At 33.3% G+C, this 17,559-nt stretch overlaps 1 long non-coding RNA gene and 1 pseudogene across 1 annotated transcript; both read left to right on the forward strand.

Moving 5' to 3' along the window:
* Positions 1-2,734: 2,734 nt before the first annotated feature.
* Positions 2,735-3,107, forward strand: LOC111381165. Its single transcript, XR_002700288.1, has 2 exons — positions 2,735-2,872; positions 3,015-3,107. It is a non-coding gene; the product is annotated as an uncharacterized LOC111381165 (long non-coding RNA).
* A 2,272-nt stretch (positions 3,108-5,379) lies between these two features.
* LOC111381162 lies at positions 5,380-16,143 on the forward strand (annotated as a pseudogene).
* Positions 16,144-17,559: the final 1,416 nt, after the last annotated feature.

Here is a 17,559-nt window from a genome sequence, read left to right on the forward strand (position 1 = left end):
ATTTTCTCATCTATAAATACATCGTCTTGATTTAGGGTTTAGTAAACTTAATTTAAATCATTGCTAGTACAAGAGAAGTGAAAATCTTAAAGCTAATTCTCTCTAAATTTAATAGGATGTCTGACCTGTACGTGGTGTTGGGAGTTCTCATTCGTTCTCTTTGTGTGAGTTTTCATTAGAGTAGATATATAGACAACTTTGATATGCTGATATTGTGGTATACTAGATTTAGAGTCTTCCCAACTTATGGAAATTGCCAAAGATGTACTCATATCAAAGATTCTATCGAATACAAGGGTGATCCAATTTGACTGTATTGAAACTTATTTAATTTTTGTTATGCATATTTAAATAAATACCCAAATAGAAACATACCTGAAGTTAGGAAAAGAAAAGGTAAGAGAATTAAAATGCCTTTTCACATTCTACCTTTTGTAGTGAGGTCAATCAAGACTCTTGAAGACTTTTAATAGTTTAATTAAACAAGACATCTTGAATGCAAATTTATTAATCTTGGAGTCTATATTTTTGTCACTTTATAAACGTGTTTTTCGTTCATAAAATTTCAAATATCAATTTAGATTTCTTGGAGTATTGAAATATAATGCTACTATCAAGGTTCTAAAATGCGTAATTTGTGGCAATGCATTTTAGTTGAGCATCAAGTATTGTAAGCATATGCATGACTATGGGAAGCATATAAGTAATTATGTCGTTTTCAATTTTAATATTATTTTAAATATTATAAAACAATAAATATATAAAATAATGTATTCTTTGATCTTATACATATTCTTCACGTTTTCATTAAAAAAAATAAAAAATTATTGCTCAAAATGAAAAATACTACAATCCCTTGTAATCAATTCTTACAATTAGATTAGACATGAATGCTAGCTTAAAAAAATTCCTAAATATTGTCTAACTTTTTATCGAATTTCAATTCAATCTCTTCTTCTTCATCGAATTAATCTTTTACATCATTCGATGCAAAATCATCTTTATTTGTTCCCTTATTTCAACTCGAGAATTTCTATTACATTTTACAGATGAAAAAGAAAAGGTAAGAGAATTAAAATGCCTTTTCACATTCTACCTTTTGTAGTGAGGTCAATCAAGACTCTTAAAGACTTTTAATAGTTTAATTAAACAAGACATCTTGAATGCAAATTTAATAATCTTGGAGTCTATATTTTTGTCACTTTATAAACGTGTTTTTCGTTCATAAAATTTCAAATATCAATTTAGATTTCTTGGAGTATTGAAATATAATGCTACTATCAAGGTTCTAAAATGCGTAATTTGTGACAATGCATTTTAGTTGAGCATCAAGTATTGTAAGCATATGCATGACTATGGGAAGCATATAAGTAATTATGTCGTTTTCAATTTTAATATTATCTTAAATATTATAAAACAATAAATATATAAAATAATGTATTCTTTGATCTTATACATATTCTTCACGTTTTCATTAAAAAAAAAAAAATTATTGCTCAAAATGAAAAATACTACAATCCCTTGTAATCAATTCTTACAATTAGATTAGACATGAACGCTAGCTTAAAAAAATTCCTAAATATTGTCTAACTTTTTATCGAATTTCAATTCAATCTCTTCTTCTTCATCGAAATAATCTTTTACATCATTCGATGCAAAATCATCTTTATTTGTTCCCTTATTTCAACTCGAGAATTTCTATTACATTTTACAGATGGTAGGATATCATTGTTAACCTCCTCCTCATCATCACAACCATCAACAATCCAAAATTTTAGATTGCTAGTATCACTTGCAAGTAAAACTAGAGGAAGATCAAGAAGAAGGGGACTTGAACTCAAGGTAGATAATCTGCAACTTTACGAAAAAATTATTTTATCTTTATAAACGTCAAACTCCTACGGGTTGCTATATATAATTCACGGACTCGAGTGATTTAGTCTAATTTGATATTTGAGTGATTTAGGCTTTTTTTTTAAGGCTATGAAAATAGGCTGGGATTTATTAGGCTAATTTTGACATAATTTTTAATACAAATACGTGTGCATATTCTTGTTTTTAAGCATGCATATATGATCAACGAAATGTGTTAATCCCATTATCACTCCCTTACTCCATATGAGAGCACTGAGCATAGACAAAGTATATGCAGGCATTTTAGAATATTTCCAATAATTGTACAAACTAATCTACATATGCTTATCTCTATAACGAGAAAAGCTTGTCAGTGGCAATAAATCTTGATGAGTGCCTCTCATCGATAAGATCCCAATCTTCCTCCCAGCAAAAGCATATGTGGATCATCAATGTTATGAAGGTAGAATAGTTTCATACATTTTTTATTTAATCACTCTAATAAATCTTAAAAAGGATAATGACCACAATAGAAATTATTTATTCTTCGAGATCATGCTACTCCAAGTAATGAAAGGCTCTAACAAAATCAATGGGGATTTTTTTTGTCAAGAAGAAATAAGTTCAAGGACTAAATTGTTAAGAAAATACAAACAAATATTCAGTCAATTGTGCTATGTGTACAACGAAATTGACAATTAGACATATGAGAGGGGGTCCACGCTGAATAATAAAATCATAGGTTTTCCATTCTATGAGTACATTGTCAACTCCGATTGTACAAGAAAAATAATTCATATTCAGTTGTTAATTCACAATTTTTTCTACAAAAGATAAAAAAGCATTAATATGAGGAACGAAATGGTCAAGAAATAAAACGTGTGGCATCGAATATTTCTCTCTTCCCACATTCAATCTTTCCTCCTTATTTTTTTATTTTTTGAGAACATATATATTCCCCATCATTTCACTCGCACTCTCTCCTCTCCGCCACCTCTTCATCTTCTTCGCTTTCTCTGTAAGCGTCTAACCTTTTATTTTTATTTTTCTCTTTTTGGCTCTTTAATCTTTATTCAGAGCACACGTATCTATACATATGTATATGCATTGGTATGCCAATAAATCGATCTACTTGTTTATTTTGTTGGTTCCATTTTTAGTTAAAGCAGAATGGCGACCTTCAAGGTTTCTTCTGTGGAAACGACGCCGTTTGATGACCAGAAACCGGGAACTTCTGGTCTCAGGAAAAAGGTTCTTGAATTTTGAAGTATTTCGAGAAAAATTGTTTGCAAGTCTTTGTTCACAGATCATTTGTTTTTAGTAAAGATTGAAAATTGTTGATATTTGTGTTGTTTTGCCCTTTTTTTGCCCCTCTCCCCCCCTTCTTGGATCTATGTTGTCCTTTGTTTAGTAATTAGATTGTCCTTCTGGATCTTTCGATAATGTGGTGTTATTAAGCATTATAGCACTAATAGCGATCAGCTTTTGTATAGAAAATTTGATTGCAAGGACCTATTTTTGGGTAAGGAATTTCATCAGCATTGGTAGATCTGACGGATTTTGTTAAAGTTTATTATTTGTGTAATGATAAGACTATGTTGATTTTGATTCTTGCACATCACAATCCGGAATAGAACTAGCTCATCTAGTTGAAATACGCTATTCTTAGAGGACAATTTATTTTTACATTCATATTTGTAATTTATGGGATTTGGTAGTGTATTTATCTTTGGGGTATAAATGAGTGAAATTGAACTATATTACTACTGGAAGCTGACCTCTGCAAATCAATCATTGATGTTTTACAAGTTAATAACGGAATTGAAAAGTAAAGAAAGACTTGATGCGGTAATAAGTTATATATGGTTAGTATGTGATCCATATTGGCAAAACATGAAACATATTTATTTCATACATATATATGTTGGTATTTTTTTATTGCCTCATAGCATGCTGATACGGTGGTTATTATTAATATAAAGAGACACGAAGGTGAGTATTTCATACTATAATTAGATGGAATGGTAATATTGTAATGGTGTTTGGAATTCTTAAAAACCATTTTAAGGGTTCGATATTGTATTAAATTTAGAATCAATGGAAAATGGTTTAACAAGTACAATTGCCTCACTCACGAGTGTGTGCGTCTATGTTCATTCTTATTTTTCTTTACTTTTTTGATCTTTTTGGAGGCGGAGTTAGCTTGGTGGGGAAATCCTAATTTTAAGGTTAAAATTTACCTTGCAATACTGTCTGGAGGATGGTTAAGCTGAAATTCCGCCTTTCCTAGAATGTCACAACTTCAAATGGAAAAAAATATTATTTCGATCATTATGTAAGTTTTGAGTTGAACCGATATAGGTTTAGCCCTAAATAAGAAAAAGCAGAAATATTCTTTAACAAGTAATACATGTTTTGCTTTTAAATAATATTTATTGCTAAATTATCTTTTATTGAATCGCAATTTCAGTATATAATTTAGTCAATTTCTTCTGCCCTTCTCTTTGTTTTACCGTTCGTGTCCACTTTTATGGTCAGAGAAGGCATGAAATTCAATGCTTGTTTGGTAGGGATTTTAATAATTGATTTTTTGACCGTTGGAGATAAATTGAGTCCTACCAGTGAGAGAAGAATTCAAAAATGACGTCTGAAATAGTGAAATAACAGTCAAAAAATGAATTTTAATTGATTTTTAAGCTGTACCAAACAAGCTCCCATTGTGCATTCGAATCTTTCTATGCTACATGCTTCAAAAGTATTTAACATAATTCAGCTCAATAGATATATGCATTGTTAACTATGAAGTTGTTAAGCCACCAATTCACTACACATATTCTAGAAGGACAAAGAAGCAGGTCTCGCAAGTGGAGGCGGAAAGGGGTAAAATAATTTCTGTTGGGGGATATGGAGTAACAACTTTTGTTAGTTAAAGCCTAAAAATAAGAATAGTGAGGGAGTAGCTCGATAGGCAGAAATTGAGTAGTCTGTGGGTCTTGTTCTTGTTTCCAGCCTTCTATAGGCTTGCTTGTCTTCTATTTCCCGGAATTCCTGTATTATTCAATAACAAGAAAGTTTCTCAGTTCAGCAATTGATCTTGTTTTTCCAGTTGGTTTCTTATCAGAAGTTTCACAGTTCCGTTATTTAAATTGTAGTGCATATTTGTTAAAAGTGTACCCAGGTAAAACTGTAGCGAGGCACACCCTGGGCACTCGTTATTTAAATTGTAGTGCATATTTGTTAAAAGTAGTCAGGGTTGCTTGCTGGTAAAGGGTCCCGTATGGAGAATAGGGCCTGCCTAGTGAAAAGGGACTGTTGGGGGATGGTCCATTGTGTGCCAGTTGAAATGCAGGTGCATCGGGTCTCATTGTACTCATAGCTACAATATCCAATGCATGCCTAATCAATTGATGAATCAGAACCACTAACTGACGGTAAACCTGCCTCAACGTTCTCTGCACAATTCCCAAGCGCACACAATCTATGTCACTCTTAATCTGTACCTTTACCTTATCCGGATTCAAAACCATGATGATAGGAATTGGTGAAGGTGTAGGAGTAGGAGTATTAGAGAAGTTGGACTTTGATTTCCTGTCTACCAAGCAAGAGACAAAGTCCTCATTGGCAAATCTCATAGTAGACCCTATCTTCATGCTGTGTCTCTTGAAATGGTCAGTCAACATCAACTTGATAGCGAACTTGTTAGTACCAATGTCTCCTAGCATACCCTTGAGAGGGGTTTGGGACTGTGTCCCTGTTTCACTTTATGAGCTGGACCTTGAACTCTTTGATGACTGAGCACCATTTACAAGTTCTTTCAATGGGAGAACTGATATATGTAGGGTCGGGGAGTATCTCAGTAGTAGTAACTGGAGTAGAAGGGGAAGGTACCTCAATGGCAGTGGCTCAATAACTAGTAAAGTCTGTATGGGTACCTCAGAAGGATCTACTGGAGCTGAATCTGTAACTTTAGGAATCTGCTATGGTGCCTTTGTAGGAGCTTCTAGATGAATCTTCATAGAAACTAGAGGGGGTTCTGGGTAGGCATTATAGATGTAGAATCAGGCTTTGTCATTGGTAAAATAATAACAGGTGATCTGTGTAACAGAAATAACTACAACAGGAGTAGTGGGGAACATTGGAGGAATAGCAAAAATTGATACGCACTACTTCCTTGGCTCCACAAATGTCATCTTGCCTCTATTCTTATTAGCCCTACTACCATTGGTCTTAGTTGGAGAAGGGGACATGAGAGGTAGGAGCACAACAACTGGGAGAGTAGGAGACTCCGCGAAGTACACTGACATGAGGAGTTGCCCCACTGTCTACAATAGAAGCAAAATACTAGTCTCTTCTCATAAATGGCTGGCTGCTAGAAACCACGGTTATCACCATGCTCAATCTAAATCCTACTAGGCAATCTATGCTCCAAATTCCCCTCGATACACACCTTAGACTTACTAGGTCGCCTCAAAATCAAGGTGACCTCATCAATCCTCAAGAGTATTCCAATGCCCCACGAAGTAAATAGGAACCTTTTGGCACGTGTATAAACATGTGGCAAAGGAAAACAGACCCATACTGGAGTAATCGGACTGTCATGCTCTGATCGAAAATCACATGTCCATTCAAGGACTTTCATAGGACAACCATACATATAGCATGAACACTTAAGAATAACTGACTGTAATCCTCATGTGTAAGTTGTATCAATATGTGCATAGTGTCAATGAGCCTCAACTTAAAACTACCATGGAAACCAATTTTTTGTAAGATCTCACTGGTCAACTTGCGATGGAAAATTTGCCTACAAATGTGTACCAGTAGGGCTCAGCAAATGTAGCCGCCTCCTCAATCTATCAAATCAATGGCTGGCTCACTTTGCTTCACTTTACATTTCTTAACTATAAAAGACTATCTGCTTAAAACTTCTGAGTTGAACCATTTTTTTGAGAACATAGAACATTTGCAATTGGGACCACTAAATTTGGTGATCCAATCAATTTTGAGGGACCTGACTCACTTCTTTGCTTCATAATAACTTTTCACCTTAAGTTGAACTAACTCAATCTGGACTTTCTGTGTGTCATAATTATTTTCTTTGAACAATTTCCCATAGTTTTTGGTGGGAAGGCATGCTTTGGCCATAAAGTTGAATCGTCCATTGTCGCCAATAAATAATAGAAGTTGTTACAATCAAATCATGTCTTAACTAAGACTTCAACAATGAAGCTATTTTACTGAAGTATCTTGAAGATATCAATGTGCAGTTTGCTTATTTTAAAATTAACCTGTTCCTAGGATACTATAGTCATTTCAAACATTTCTTAAACACTGTAGAATCTGAATTCTATATCAAGTATGCTTGTTGATTACTGGAGTTACGCCTAGAATTCTAGCAACTTGTCGCGTTACCAAACATGAATTTGTTAACGTGCTTAAAAAATTAATTTCAATATAATAGGCATATTCAATAAAAATTGACAACCTTTAATAAAAGATAAATTTAATTTATTAAAATATGCGAAATGTTTTGGGATCATATTATGTATCAAAATATTAGTAAAACTAGTTTTAACATGAAATTGAAATCGGACTAATTGATATCATAATGTTACGATGAAGTCTAGTACTAGAAAGAAATAATTAAATGCCTTCAAAAATTTTAATATCTAAAATTTAAAGCACTTTATGAGAAGGATCCGTTGGTCTAATGGCATATACATCCATCCACCACCATCTAGCATGCTAATTTTCACCTGCAATTGTAAATAAAAAGGAATGACTATAACAAATTATACTCAAGCTTGTTACTCTATATTCAAATCAAACATGAAATTATGCACACTCTCTTATCAACATAAACTGAGAATTATCACACTGAGAATTATCACACTATGAAAAATGATAATTCTAGCAAGTGCTATAAAATAATGTGAAGGCTAACTAATACTCGAAGGTATGCCTTAAATTGTATCATGGTTTTTCCCGATAGAGCCCTAAACTAAATATAATTAAATTCATATATAACAATGTATTTGAAAAAATGTGGAAAAATCACTAATAGCACTAAGCACCTCACCTTAGTTTTAAAATATAATTGCTTGAATAATAAATTTCAAATCCGTGCACCTCGTTATAATAGTCCAAAACCTATGAGATTTTCTGTAGTTTTTCTTTTGCAATCAACTTTGTTTTGTAAGTATAAATATATGGGTATTTTGCTTCAATTTAAATGAGGAATGGAAGTAATTTTAGAAAATTTTGATGAGGGAAAGATGTAGACATGAAACTGTTTTGAGAGTGATTGAATGACAACCATGCATTATTCATATGCACACATGTATGTTTGTGCGTCATCTCCTTGTTCAGTTAGGATATAAACAAATAGGATAATCATGTATGGGTATCCTTCAAAGTGATTGAATGTGAATTGAATTCCTGTGAACCGAAATTTGAATATAATTAGGATTGAAAAGTTAAGATAATTGTTTGCTACTTAACTACATGTAATCCGTTCTCAGAAATTCTGTGTCTTTGGCCGTAATATGATTAATCAAAATATAATTCTTCTAAAAGTATAATTATCATTTTCTTTGATCAGCTCTAACTTGAGTTGATCTTATCCAAATTAACTTCTTGAGCCTGAATAAATGATAAACTATAAGCTATTAAACGAGTCCAATATTGTTATAGTAATTTAGCCTAAATCGAAAGCTAATATTATCTACTAAGTAGTTTTCTTTGCTTGGCTCTAACTTGAATTTGGCTTATCCATATTTAATTTTTCTTGACTCCATAACTCGCCATTTAATACGAGCTTTGAGATTAGCCTAATATTGATAGAGAATTACCTTCAACATTTAACTATTTGGACCAATTAAATAAATATATAAAATTTAATACTTGCTTCCACTTTAGTCCCTCAACTATTAAGAAAAATTCATATAAATCTAATTAACTATTGGGCATAACAAATTGACTTGCATAACTTGACTACACATGACATTCCTATCAATTGGCAAACAAATTGTATGCAACACAAGTTGTAAAAATCTTGGGTTTCTACGACAGGGAACCTGAATTCTTGAATCTTATTTATATTTGGTGTGGTTGTTTCAGGTAAAAATATTTAAGCAACCGAAGTACTTCGAAAATTTTGTTCAGTCTACATTTAATGCGCTTGGAGCCGACAAAGTTAGAGGTCATATTTCAGCAATAATGAAACGCTAGTGTTGTGTTGGACGTTGTATTTATTGACACAAACAACTTATAAGTTGATATGAGAATGGTTCAGGCCTTTTAATGATAGATTTTGTGCATCTTTAGATTGAAATTATTTCAGAAAGCTGGGGTATATTGAGTGTGTACACTGCATTAAGGAGAAGCGTACCTGGCTTCAGTCAGAACCTACTTTCTCAGCTTCCACCAACTTTGTTCTCTCTTTCGGCTGTATGTTGGTTCAGCTGCTACACTTGTAGTTTCTGGTGATGGTCGCTACTATTAAAAGGATGCTATCCAGGTACTTATTATGCAATTTGATTCCAAAGCCAAATCGATAGCCTAATTCAGTAGATTTCCTTATTCATCATCTCTATTTACATGATTATGAAGGCAGAGCTGTTTTGTCAATCCTATATTCTGTCGGAAATTTCCTGCTAGTTATCATCATAAAGGAACACTCTGTTTGGTGGAATAGTTATATATTTTGTTGAATCACTTGATCTAAAAGTTTAAATTGTTAAAGAAAGTCACGTGTATCATTTAGATATTATCTTCAACACACCTTGACGTGTAGATGGAGTTCATTGTTTCTCATTATAGATTGATATGAGCACAATTTCATTAAGTCTTGAACCTAGAACCTTTGCCTTCTCTGACACAAAACACTTGATCTAGAAGTATAAGCTTTTAGCGAAGAATACATGTATATCTTTTAAATATTATTTAAAATACTTCATATGCATCAAATATATCACTATATGTTCTTACAGTGGATGTTCTGTTCTAAATTTGAGCAGTTAAGAGTCTAAGTGTTGTGGTTATTAATTCTTAGCATAGTTATGTTTGCTTCTCAAGGTATTGATAGATGACATTGTTATTATCTAATGATTTTATACCATGGCAGATAATCATTAAAATGGCAGCTGCAAATGGAGTAAGCCGTATTTGGGTTGGTCAAAATGGATTGCTATCTACTCCTGCTGTATCAGCTGTTATACGTGAAAGAGTTGGGCCTGATGTAAGCTTCTTCAAGAGATACACATCTTACTGTTTCCTTCAAATTTTCCTGATCTACTTGAAAATTTGGTTTTCAAATGATGCTGATCATTGTTTACTTGTTACACATGAACAGGGATCTAAGGCAAATGGAGCTTTTTTATTAACTGCAAGCCACATCCCCGGGGGGCAACGTGAGGTCTGTGCTAGAATTAGTTGATTGTTGTTTTACCCTTCCAGATGCCTGGAGCATGATTTGATTCTGATTATGGAATGGAAATATTTCTATTTTTGATGAACTTCCAGGTTTCATTTATTTTGTTTCTAGTTTTTAATATTATTTACTAATCATGCTCCTTTTGTTTTTTGGAATTTGGAATACAATTACATTACGAGAATACGAATGTTGATTGATGGGTATCTTTCTTCTAGATGAAGTATACATTGTGCCCAACTGTACAGCTCATACAAAATTTACCAACTTATCATTGTTCTGATACCTAAAGAAAAAAATTATGTACTTCTGTTGATAGTGTCCATTATGTCTAGATATAGCTTGATGATTTCATTGTTATGACATTGAACATGTAGAGGTGCTTGATGTGTCTTATTGCTTGCTTGGTCACGTTTAAAAGCTACTTTTTTAGAAAGTAGATTAAGGAGGAACCAAAATTATTGTGTGGGACCTATATTTTGTTCATTTGAGCCACAAGAAGTCGTGGGCCCTGGTACTTATAAGCACACCCCAAACATGTACTTATGGTTTACATGCAACACCTGGAATTTGTCTAGTTTTAAGAATCTACATAACACTCACTGTTTATATCACAAAATAAAGCATTTTTTCCTCTCCAATTTGTCCTGCTCCATCTTTCATTAGATTTCATTTAACATTAATTTATCTATGTTGAAATAAGTTGTTATTCATCCATTCTTGTGATCCAGATCATTGGTCTGCTAGGAATTTTCTTTGACATCTTCTCATTGTAAATGGAAGCTCTTTTTGGTTCTTGATATGACCTTGTTTTTGATCTTATTGTTTGATGACACCTAGTCTATAGCTCTCTTTTTAACAAGTTTGCTTTATCAGTGAAAAAAGTGTACATGCTGTTAATTCTCATGAGAGAGACATATATTTCAGGAAAATGCTTTCTTTGCTCAACTTTTCTTTGGGAGTATTTTCAGGAGAAAAAAAAAAATGGAGTGTTTTTCTGTGAAGATTCAAATACAATTATGATGTGGATCAAACTGTCAAAAAACAAGAAAAATATGTTGTTTATGGTTTCCCATTTGGATGATGTTTTGGCACTGTTTCTGGTCAAAACATCCAAACTTCTTCAATTCATGGCTTTATTCAGTTTTCTTTTGAAAAATGTTATTGAATAAATGAAGCAAACAAACACATTTGTTTTTTAGGCCACATATGGGTCTCTGTGTCAGAAAATAGGTAACTGGATTTGAAAATGATCGTAAACAGGCATTTAGCTGTTTAGAGCTTGGTAATGAACTTTGTTTATTTCTTGAATATTTTTTCAACATCATGTATGAAATATGAATTTGTATGTGGGAAATAAGACACTTGGCAATATATATCAATTCTTAAGATCTTCCATGCTTTTCCATCTCGAAAGAGGTATGCTATATTGATCAGCTTTATATTGGCCAGTATTCTGGCCATTTTATTAGATGCCTGGACACAGCACATCTGTTAGTTTGGAACTAAATTGCAATCTTATTCTCACTCATTTTGGAGAATGCTGTCAGTGAGATTGTGATTTTGCTCATTAAGATTTCTTATAGGCAAAACTCTGGTCATTGGTAGTATTATATGATTGGCATGGGAGGAGAAAGTGAATTACTGGTCAAACAGGTTCCATAAGAAAATCTACAATTTGCAGATTATTTATTTTGCTGTTTTTTTCTCTCTCTCTTTATTATTATTATTATTATTATTATTATTATTATTATTATTATTATTATTATTATTATTATGATAGACACTTAGAGTGGGAGAGAGTTTATTTGAGGTACAAAATATCAATCTGGAAGACCTTTATTGAATTATTGAATGACGAATTACTGCAATCAAATATATCTGGAATAAGTAAGCTCCTTAAGATGAGTGTTTGACTTCTTATTTATTTGATTTTTTCGCAGGATTTTGGAATTAAATACAACATGGAAAATGGGGGACCTGCACCAGAAGGAATTACAGATAAGATCTTTGAGAATACTAAAACAATTAAGGAGTAGTTAATTGCAGAAAGCCTGCTAGATGTATGACCTGATCTTGAAGTATTTTATTTGTTCCTAAGTCTGCAGTCGGTGTTATTTAGATGATCACAGATATTTATCACTATTGATCAACATTGCAGGTGGACATCAGCACAATAGGTTTGACTAGCTTAACAGGCCCTGACGGACAATTTGATGTTGATGTTTTTGATTCAGCAAGTGATTATGTCAAGTTGATGAAGTATGTCTTTTTTACATAATTGACATAAAAAAAATTTCACTTGCTTGTTGTGCAAAAACTAATAATTTAGACTGTTTTTCCCATTTTCCTGAGAAGGGTGCAATTCGGTTTTGTCTCAAGTGAATACTTGGAATGTTAGTCAATCAAATAATGTTGGTCCCAGTTTTGAAAAATCATACCCCTCAATTTGTTTGGCCATGTTCACTAATGTTGTCACGACATTAGGCTTCCTGAAAATGACACTCATGAATCATGCCTGCTTTTCTCTGTTAGTTTTCATCTCTGTGACCTTTGTTATTTTTATTGATGTGTCGTTCTCCCATAACATGCTTTAAAAAAAGCATAGTTCAATATAGACTTTCTGATGCAACTTTCCTCTGTTTATTTCCGCATAACACTGGCAGGAAGACTTTGGTGGAGGGCATCCAGATCCCAATCTGACCTATGCAAAGGAGTTAGTTGCATGTATGGGACTGGGTAAGACAAACACGGAACAGGAACCACCGGAATTTGGTGCTGCTGCCGATGGAGATGCAGACCGCAATATGCCTCTTCATATATTAATTTGGTTTTCAAACTACGTTTATTCCTTTATCACATTTTTTACATATATTGTGAAGGCAGGTTTTTTGTCACTCCATCTGATTCTGTTGCTATAATTGCTGCAAATTCTGTTCAAACAATACCTTACTTTTCTGGGTGCTTAAAAGGAGTAGCAAGGTTCTATTCTAGTTTTCTTCACTTCCACTGTCTACTGAGTGTTTTAATATCTTATTCTTGCACGTGTTTTTGTACATGGGCACTGCCTAATATTTGCATGTTGGAATTTTCGTCAATATTATGGTTGGTCAATTGTTTCTTTAGACTTGTATTCACCATTAATATACTTCCGCCTGCAGGAGCATGCCTACTTCAGCTGCTCTTGATGTTGTTGCTACACACTTAAATTTGAAAGTCTTTGAGGTACTCAGAAGTATATGAACTTTAGAATTTCTTGTCTGTAATTAGTTTTAGATCCTTAAATATATATCTTTGTTAAGGTGCCCACTGGCTGGAAATTCTTTGGTAACTTGATGGATGCTGGAATGTGTTCAGTCTGTGGTGAAGAAAGTTTTGGAATTGGTAAGATATGCGTGTTCCTCCCTGCAAATGATCATAAGAATAATTGGCATTTTTATGGCAAGCACTCCATGCAATTGGACTCCGTTTTTTTGGTCATTTTATGTGCAATGTTAACAGGCTCTGACCATATACGTGAGAAAGATGGAATCTGGGCTGTTTTGGCTTGGCTATCTATTCTGGCCTATAAGAATAAAGATAACCTTAGAGAAGAGAAGCTTGTGACTGTTGAAGACATTGTTCGCCAGCATTGGGCTACTTATGGACGTCATTATTACACTCGATATGATTATGAGGTATGCATGACATGCAATTTGTCCTACTTACTATTTCTAGTAATAAGAACAGTGTTATATTTTTGGAAACTTCATTTTAAGTTCAAATTGTGTTGCTTCTTCAAGAATGTTGATGCAGGTGGTGCAAAGGAACTGATGGCGCATTTGGTCAAGCTGCAATCCTCCCTAGATGTTGTTAACAAGCATGCAAATGATTGTTGGTAGCTAATAAATGCAACTAACATTGTTGTCCATGTACTTGTCCCTCCTGCTTGGTTCAGCTAAAAAATTGGATAAAATCTAAGTCAAAGTCAACAGTTAATTTTAACTTCACATTTCATGGAGGACCTACAATTTCTCAACAACACATTCCATCAACTTTTATCAAAATCTACTAAAATTATGATTTTGGTCTAAACCAATTAGGAGGAACGTGTATTTCTTAAGTTAGAATTCTTTTAATTTACAACAAGATGGATTACATTCTAATGGGAGTGCTACTGAGTGATTTAATTGGAAGTAAGAGTGGATCCCATGAGGCTTGCATAGTATGGTTTTTCCTCTAATGCTATGAACGTCAATAACATTGATTATTTCAGTTGGTGTAATTTTTTTATGGGCTCTCCTGTTTTCAACAATAAACAGATTGATACTTTTTCTAAGTAAACATTCGTTAGTTGCTATAATTCTTGTCGACAGCTGTAACTAAAATGCAGATGTATTTCTTAGAAAGTCTATTTATTGAGATTGCTATCAACTTTTGGAGCTCAATGAATAGTATTTAGCCAAGAAGCTTATGTAAGAAATCATTGTGCATTGTTCTTTGACTATTAGAGGATTGATATATATATATATATATATATATAGTAAACATTCGTTAGTTGCTATAATTCTTGTCGACAGCTGTAACTAAAATGCAGATGTATTTCTTAGAAAGTCTATTTATTGAGATTGCTATCAACTTTTGGAGCTCAATGAATAGTATTTAGCCAAGAAGCTTATGTAAGAAATCATTGTGCATTGTTCTTTGACTATTAGAGGATTGATATATATATATATATATATATATATATATATATATATATATTATAAAATGATATTTGGGTACTCAACTCTTCATTCTTACAGGATAATAAAGGGAACACGTTCTTTTTTCTCACTGTGAATTTTTCTCACTGTGAATTGTTCTTTGACTATTAGAGGATTTTTTAGTTATAATGATATTTGGGTACTCAATCATAAAAATATTTCTTACGTATATCTTACACTTTTCCATTCTTTACAGAATAATAAAGGGAATGCGTTTGGACGTATCGAATGTTGTCAATGCTGATGAATTTGAGTACAAAGATCCAGTTGATGGTTCCATTTCAAAGCATCAGGGCATCCGGTATCTGTTTGAAGATGGATCCCGATTGGTACACTCTTCCTTCCCAGCAATATTTCCATTAAAATTTTGACTATATCATCTTTACAGCGGTTTAAAACTTGCCATATTTACCACGCTTGAGTCCTAGAACTTATGAAATGTTACATGATCATGGGACTTCATCAGGAACTGAACTATAAATAATCAAGTAAATAGAGGACATGAAAGGAGATTATAAGGTCTCCTAATTTTACTTTTATCTTGAAAAGAATTCTCACTCAGATCCAATGTTGAATATGCTCCAGGTTTTCCGGCGCTCTGGAACTGGTTCTGAGGGTGCTACCGTCCGTCTTTATATTGAGCAATACGAGAAGGATCCATCCAAGATGGGGGGAGATTCTCAAGAAGCACTTGCTCCTCTGGTGAGACATCACTCAGCTTTTCATTTCCTGCCCGCTCTCCCCCCTCTTTCTGACAATTGGTTCGAAATGGCTGCAGGTTGAGGTTGCTCTTAAACTGTCTAAGATGCAAGAATTCACCGGCCGATCTGCGCCGACTTTCATTACATGAAACATATTCCGCTAAACAACATTTATATTTTTGTTTGTTTTCAATAAGAAATTACAGTCCTGTTTCTGATTGTGTTGATACTAGAAAACCTTCATACAATCAGAACTTATAAAGTTTTCTATAAATGTAGCCTATGCATGATGGGATCTTGATGAGAATTTTGTTAAATATGGGGACCAATCTTTATATTTTATTTCTTTTATACACTTCTATTTGTAACTTGTACCATACACTAGATGGCAATAATACTTAATTGCTTTTTTATGCAGTGCTGCTTCTTTTATTACGCTTCATGATAACGTATTGTTCTTTAATTTTGTAGAAATTAGGTTTATGCAGTACTGATGCTTTTATTACGCTTCACGATAACGTACTTGTTTTTTAATTTTGTAGAAATTAGGTGCATAAATTGTTGAATTCATGTTATATACAATATTTTTAAAGGGTAAGGGACTCCACGTGAACTTCCAGCTGTTTATTTATCACGATAAAAATTCTAGGAAAATGTAAAAACATCTGAAATAAACGTGTGGAAAGTGTTTATAAATGATTTAAATTATAAATAAATAGTAATTGTTACACATTTTCTATCAAGGTTTGAAATTACCTTCATGTGATAGTTAATTAGCAAGTAAACAAGGCTTACACTCCACATAATCTACCTACTTGGCCGAGTGGAGGATGCAGATGAGGTAGCCGAGGTGATGTACCACCCCAGTCGAGGTGCCATGTAGAGGTTGACCTCCATGGCGTGCTATGCATGTTGCAAAGGAGTTTGTGGTAATGGATGGCAATTTGAACTGTCAAAACTGAAAATCGTGGTTAACCGAATCGATTGGGGCAAAAAATAAAAATAAAATCGATGTTGCAATAGGACGGATATGATATTTGAATTTAGTGACCTGAGTCGGTTCGGGGCGGCGTGGGTATGGTATTTATGTCGTCGTCCCGCCCCGAATCAATTACTCGTTAAAAAAGAAAATGGGCAATTGGGCTTTCCATTATTCTTTCTATTATTTGCGTCTTCGTTTCGCTCTGAACCGATTACCCGTTAAAAAAGAAAATGGGCAATTGGGGTTTCCATTATTTTTTCCATTATAATTTGTCTAGCCCAAAATTTATGGCTCATTATCGACCCATTAAGTAACCTAACCCAGTTACTACTTATTCACTAAGTACTAATCCTACCACAAAAAAAAATAAAAATGGAATCAAATTCAATAAGACATTAGCTGACAGCCGTCTTCACTCGAGTCTTTGCAGTGTGTCCCCAAATTTATTTTCTTCTCCACACCATATTCTTTCTTGCTCGCTATCACCATCCTCAAATAGGAGGGTATTTTTTTTCCTCTTCCTGTTTGCTAATTGCTGTTTCTGTAATCTGTATCTATTTTGTTTTTGTCGAGTTTGAGCATTTGATTCAATATTTTTTCTTCTCCACATAAAAGATGAATTTAATGAACTTAGTTTGCCGAGAGAGATTAAGTTTTATTGCTGAAGGAAATCGATAATATGCACTTTAAGTTTGAGAATAATCAATGAAAATGCAAGGATACGAGCAAGTTATTAAGCTATTAAATTCACCCTACACCGATTGCAAGAAAAATCTCTAGAGATTTTACAGAAAATTTTTAGAATTGTTGAATTTAAGCAAAAATATGGGAATTCTGCTCAAATAT

The sequence above is a fragment of the Olea europaea genome, unplaced genomic scaffold (assembly GCF_002742605.1).
Source record: "Olea europaea var. sylvestris unplaced genomic scaffold, O_europaea_v1 scaffold2264, whole genome shotgun sequence".
NCBI classification, from domain to species: domain Eukaryota; kingdom Viridiplantae; phylum Streptophyta; class Magnoliopsida; order Lamiales; family Oleaceae; genus Olea; species Olea europaea.